The following is a 6,665-nucleotide window of genomic DNA, read 5'->3' on the forward strand; positions in this document are numbered from 1 at the left end:
GTGGCATTATGATTTATCATTGTTCTTAAACTTTTCCACATGCTTCTGGAGTTGTCCTCCTGGAATTGTAGTTCCACTTTCTTTCAGAGTCCCTTTTTGCCTACTCACATGTTCCATGTTTCCAGACTGCAGTCCTAATGTGAAGGAGGCAGTCTGCGTTTCAGTTTTTTCTTCTCTAACATTAAGCTCTCTCACTTTCTCATTCTCTTACTAACGAACAATAACACTAGTTTTGTTGTGTTCAGACAAAGTCAGTAACAGCTCAAACACGTGATTAAATAACGTTCAATTTCCACTAGTGAATGTAAATGTTGATACTGATACCCCAACCAGTCAATAGGAGCGGTGGGATTTGGTGGATTACTGGGCTCTTTGATCAACATTGAGCTGAACCAAGTGAACCAAGTGAAGGAAGCTTGTGACAGGCGTTCTATTAAAGTCATTCTGAATTGGGCTGAATCTAAACCCCATTAACTTACATCTCCTGTCTGTAAACCGGAGCTTCTGATAGAAAACTTCAGTGACATACAGTGTCTCCTTGCCCACTGTTAAAACTCTAGTCTCTTATCCAGAGAGGAGATGATGTAGCTGTCTGTGTTGGAATATTTGGAAATATAATAAATAAGAATATAAATTCTATCTAAATTCTAATTCATCTTCTGTCCAAGTTTTGCAACGTTTATGTGCTGCTACATTCTTGACAAAGACCAAGACACTCCTATAAAAGACTTTTTTTTAAAAAGTTTTTATATTTCCCCCCCCCAGATGTGTGTGAGAGAGACAGGTACTAACCAGATTCAAACTCTCTTCTCTCTCTGGTGTGTCTCTTGTGTCTTAATAAGGTAATGTTTGGAGATGGTTCACTGTTTACAGCAGCTGACAAGACTGGGCTATTAGTGATGGCAACCAAGCATGGAGTGACACACACACACACACACACACACACACACACACACACACACACTTACATTACCCTTTACTAGATGTAGCAGATGTAGTAAATCTCCCAGTGAGTGTTTGCAGTCTTTTCCCTCATATGGAGAGGAGTCCTTCCCACTAAACTGTATAAACATCTACTGATCTGCTACATGCAAAGTAAAATTGGAAATCTATGAGAGATGGGGAATGTAACATTTGCGGTAAGCATTATTTTTAGGACAATAAAAAAACAACTGTTTGTTTAAGGGGGACCTTTTGGCCCTGCTTGCAGGCCAAGCTTCTTTTCTGGCTCTGTGCTGCTCCCAGCAATCTTCAACATTGATATGCATTCAGTTATGGAGAGGTACGTTCACAATTTGGGGCAAAGATAGTGGAACATGGATGCAGCTCTGGAGGGAGGACTGGACTTGGTTGAGTTGTTTTTTGTCGTTCAAAAAAAAAAATTTAAACATGTATTTATTTAGTTTTTGTACATTTGACATACAAAAACAGTATAACAAGGCACATATCCTGGAACAGAAAAGAGACCAAGGATCAAATGTAGCACCTGCAGTGTTTTTAATTCATATTTATTAATTTATACTTCTCATTGATCCCCTATGGGGAAATTACAATTTACACTCTGCCGTTATTACACACTGCACACAGACCTGAATACGTACACATGCTCAGGACCTACTCATGCACAAATTGAGAGATTTCAAAGTGGGGGGGGCTGCCAGGATGAAACTTCGAAGTTGCAGATATCTAAAAAAAAATGTTTTGAGGGAATCTCAGTTTAAGTTCTTCAAATGACATAAGAAAGACATTTTCATTGTAGAGGTCAGCTACCTCAGCTACACCTTGAGATCCCCAGGTTTGGTTGAGCTGGTTTGATTGCTCCTTTGGTTGGTAGATACACTGACGGTGCTTGGTCTCACACACTTACAGCACAATGCTCTGCCACAACTCACATGCCGTTATAAAACCATGAATCTTTAACGTTACTGTTCCAGCGCCAAGGTCTGATCTCCGCAATCTTCCTGTTGCTGCCGTTGGGTTTGCTGATCAGGCGGAGAGTCCCCCGCAGTTCAGGATCAGATCATGGGGATCAGACCTCAGACCTGGGTCTCATATTAGCTGCTGCCGTTTTCTTCAAGTAGCAACTAGCTAGCAGCTAGCCATCAGCCCGTTGTGACCATAGGTTGTGACCCGGGCCCCCGATGCTGACTGATTCTGGTCTAGTGTGTGGGTATCAGACAAATCTGCTGAGCTCGTGTTTTATTCATGGGTGTTTTAAGGTTGTATTTCCTTTGGCAGATACTGATATGGGTTGATGCATTATACCAGGAAGGCTAGATGGTTACTTTTAGTCTGAGTCTGTAAGATTGTTTTTAGGTACTCTTTAAAATAGGAGGATAACATAACCATCATTACCAAAACAGCCCACCAGAGGCTTTTTTTCCTTCGCCGGTTGAGGCAATTTGGGGTAGCTTGGGAGGGAATGTTGCAGTTCTACCGAGCCGCCATCGAGAGAGTCCTCTTTCTGTTGCTGTCTGGTATGGCAAGTCTACTGTCCAGCAGAGGTTGCAGCTGGAAAGTATAGTTAAGGATACGCAAACTCTCCCCCATTTGTGAGCTCTACTGTATCCGACCCGTATCCACCAGAAAGACCTAAACATCCTACAAGATGAGACTCACCCTGCCAACTTCCTTTTCACCAACCTCCCATCGGGAAGAATTTTGAGAGCCATTAAGACAAAAACCTCCTGCTTCCTCAACAGCACATCCTGCAGAGCCATTACATCTCTAAACAGCTCTCCATCCCTGAACCAGCACCTAATCAAAAAGGTTCTCCTAAAGAGCCTGAATAATTTGCGCATCTTTTTACACTGGTTTTACAATATGCAGACATGAAAGGGGAGAGAGAGGGAGAAAACCCCGGCCCGTTGGGTCAAGGAGTAAACCTCTACAGATGGGCGCCCAATCTACCAACTGAGCTCCCTGGGCACCCCTCTTCTACAGTTTTTAAGCCACCCATACTAGCTTTATATGAAGTTTGTGGCTTTGCGCTCAGCATCCCTATGCACCATGTCACTTTAACCTGACATCTGACATCTGTCATCCAGGTGTGTGGTGAGCGGTGTGCCCTATTTTTTTATATTTTCTTCCCACCATAAAAGACATGCATCCTAGGTAGGACTACAGTTGAAAACTAGCCAATTGGCTAACACTGGCGAATTTACAGAAATGTTCATTAATGTGCATACTACTTTAGGCCCCTTAGTGCATATTGGGCATTGTTTAAATGCCACGGCCTACCTGAGCATTGTTTCGGACCATGTCCATTCCTTTATGGCCACCAGGTACCATCCTCTGATGGCTACTTCCAGCAGGATAATGCACCATGTCACAAAGCTTGAATCATTTCAAATTGGTTTCTTGAACATGAAAATGAGTTCACTGTACTAAAATGGCCCCCACAGTCACCAGATCTCAACCCTATAGAGCATCTTTGGGATGTGGTGGAACGGGAGCTTTGTGCCCTTGATGTGCATCCCACAAATCTCCATCAACTGCAAGATGCTATCCTATCAATATGGGCCAACATTTCAGAAGAATGCTTTCAGCACCTTGTTGAATCAATGCCACGTAGAAATAAGGCAGCTGTGAAGGCAAGAAGGGGTCAAACACAGTTTTAGTATGGTGTTCCTAATAATCCTATAGGTGAGTGTATGTTATGTGTATATCTGCTCTATGTTTTATTTTTGTGTGTGTGTTTTTGTTGATGTCCTGTCATGAGCACACTGAAGCAAACCTCTAGCAACTTGCACCGAGTTGTATGGCATTATTGAATCTTTAGATAACCAAACCTAATTTATTATAACGTGCAAATAGGGAAATAAACATGTAACTTACATATAAAATAAAGTCCCCTGAAATAAATAAAAGTAAAACATGGATTTAAGCTATTGAACTATGTTGACTAATTTATATCTTTATATGTATTGCCTCATTTATTCATTTCAGGATGTATGTCATAGCCATATTTATGTCTATTTATGTAAAGAGGTACAAATAAACGGAGGATCAGACGCTGCAAAGCGGAAACTTCAGCGTGGTGTCAGATGAGTCCAAACAGTCTATGGTCCCATCAAGTTTGAGTCCTTTCAGCGCAAAATCTCCTCACATTTCTTTCAGAAAATCCTCTTGCACCCCCACTTCCCTGTGATATGTGCACAGAGATTTCTGCACATGACAGGCCTTTTTTTTCGCCATGTCTAAAATGACATCAGAGTAGGAATCCAGATTCATTTTAGCCTGTACTGAAATCAACACTGGTACACTGGCTCTGTTGCCTTGGAAATGAGAACACTAATGTACGTACTAACGACATAAGAACACATCGTGAATATGAACAAAAATGAAAGGAAATGTGTTCGTATATGGCTTCCTGCAAAATGATCCTGTGACTAGTGCATTCTTAACATCAGATGAGAGCCCGTGTCGTGAAGAGACGGTGTGAGGACCTAACAGAAGCTGTTTAGTATCACAGGAAGTCCACTGGAACGGTTTCACTCTGTTTACATTGGCTGACAGCAGTAGAGGAGTCAGAGTCACTAAGACATTTTGTGTGCGTGTGCGTGTGTGTGTGTGTGTGACTCCATCTTGCTGTACTCCACTACAACTTGTCAAAGCAGGAAGAGCAGAGATTAGTGGAGCCAGAAGTGTCCAGGTAGATGGACTCTGTTTCTACAGCTGCGTGCGTCTGCTTTCCGTCAGCTCCACTCTGCGCTGTAATTCTATCATTAACAGCGCCTCAAAGCACGTTAGAACATGGATGTTTTAACTGGTTTGACATTCAGACACTCGATGATAACATTTGAATCGGGCAAGTGAACAAGGATGCAATTGGTTTCAGTGAAATGAAGCCTTTGGTGATGACTCCATCAAGTGTAGTGATTGAAAAGGACATGGCCCTGTAGATAGCAGTCATTCAGAGATCCACTAGGTGCAATGGCAGCAGAGACCAAAGCATGTGGAGTAGTTTACTTTTCCTTGACCTTTCTCATGTGGTGCCACTGAGCGAAGTTCACACAGGGCTGTTCCCCTAAGAGCCGTTATGAGGGAGTTGCTGATGATTTGGTTTAATCTAAATAATACTTTTGGGCTCCTCTGTTGTCAGTGAATAACCAGCAGATGTTAAGGCTAACCCGAAGACATGAACAGGGAGAGAGGGGGGAATGACATGCAGATTAGATTTAATTTGAAAACAACTAATCAGACGGAGTTTCCAATAATCCTCCAGCTTCTCTTCTCTTTGTCCAAGCCATTGAACATCAAATGTTTCCATATCCATGTTAGTATCCCTGATTTGGAAGGTGCTGTCTGACAAATGGAGTTCAGCGCAAATTCCTTCAGGAAGACTTCTAAATAAACTTCAATCCCCACCATCTCTCCCTAAAACCATTCAGCTGTAAAGAGGCGTTCACTTTCCAAGGGGAGGGGGGTATAGCATTATATAACTCATAAGTTATCAATCCCATAGTCATTGGTAGAGAATCAGAAACGAGGACATATAACAACAAAAGTTATTTTATTTTTCAATATGTGAAATAGTCTTCTTTTGTTATAAACATATAAACACCATGGAAGCATATCATCATCCGCAACATCTGTACAGTTGTCGACACACACACACACACACAGAAGGCTGGACTCACATCGTGGTCAGTCCAATCAACCTGCCAAAAAGAATGTTCAGATCCTTGGATAGTGAACACTCATAGTTAATCCATAATGAAGTTGCTCATCTTTCTGAACCCAAACCCTTTTCCATATTTGAGTAATACCCACATCCCGAAGGTGGCCAATCAGTTCTATCCACTGCATACAGTCACACAAGGCAGAGCTGTCCATATACACGACCAACGAAATCCTGTCTAAGCCAACCAATCGGACTCCTCAAAAGGAAAAAAATAATCCAGCACCTTTTGGCGTGTTAATCCCTTTGCAATGAAAATAAATTCTCAACACGAAACCAAAAACAGTATGATGGTTCAGTTCATGATACAACTCCTTTCAGACCCAAGACTACTAGAACATGGCATCTATCTGCCTAGCAGTCGGATTTCTATTCACGAAGGGCATCACACAGATTTGGATTAGGAGACTTTAAGAAGCAGTGAAGCACTACAGGAGACAGGCTGAGGCTGCGCGGTCAGCTGTTGGGTACAGTTCTTCAAGTCAGACTACAACTACGTGTTTTTCCTACTTTGCGTGCTACAGAAGAAATTAAGTGTATTTGTTATGTCTTGGTTTGCTGTATTGTTCAGATTTCTCCCCTTTGAGAAATTTCTGTCACAGTATCCTAGTGATGCGTGTATGACACTGACCCATCCTTTCATAATCCCCATAAGGAGATGGGAATAAGAATGAGAACAATGAGAATACATTCAGAACTCTAGAGAACAAAGTCAGAATTTTAAGGAAAAAAGAAAAAAAAATAAGTCTAAAAATCACAAAGTCCAATAATTCTGCATATATTCTTATAATTCAACCTCCCCCTTACCCTTGAAATTTCAGACTTATTTCAGAACTCAAATCTAACTTTCCCACATGGGCCTGTTCAACGTTTTTAAACTTGCCATGGATCAAAAACCAACATAACACAAGCGGGTTGCAGGAACAAAATAAAGCCACATTATCTGCTCCAACAGCCAACTAAGAAGATATGTTCAGTGGCA

At 41.7% G+C, this 6,665-nt stretch overlaps 1 protein-coding gene and 1 long non-coding RNA gene across 4 annotated transcripts in view; one reads left to right on the forward strand and one right to left on the reverse strand.

The window, feature by feature from the left end:
• The first annotated feature begins 1,167 nt into the window (after positions 1 to 1,167).
• The window catches only part of LOC116669643 (uncharacterized), a 21,539-nt gene continuing 16,041 nt past the window's right edge, over positions 1,168 to 6,665 (forward strand). The window contains exons 1-2 of the long non-coding RNA XR_004326829.1: positions 1,168 to 1,178; positions 1,283 to 1,286. This is a non-coding gene — a long non-coding RNA (uncharacterized LOC116669643). The remainder of the gene's footprint in view (positions 1,179 to 1,282; positions 1,287 to 6,665) is intronic.
• LOC116669639 (F-box only protein 38) overlaps positions 5,509 to 6,665 on the reverse strand; it is a 33,891-nt gene continuing 32,734 nt past the window's right edge. For all 3 annotated transcript variants that reach the window (XM_032499574.1, XM_032499573.1, XM_032499572.1), the window contains one exon: positions 5,509 to 6,665. This exon is cut by the window's right edge and continues 1,548 nt beyond it. The gene's annotated coding sequence lies outside the window, so the exon portion shown is untranslated.

The sequence above is a fragment of the Etheostoma spectabile genome, chromosome 20 (genome assembly GCF_008692095.1).
Source record: "Etheostoma spectabile isolate EspeVRDwgs_2016 chromosome 20, UIUC_Espe_1.0, whole genome shotgun sequence".
Classification (NCBI taxonomy): domain Eukaryota; kingdom Metazoa; phylum Chordata; class Actinopteri; order Perciformes; family Percidae; genus Etheostoma; species Etheostoma spectabile.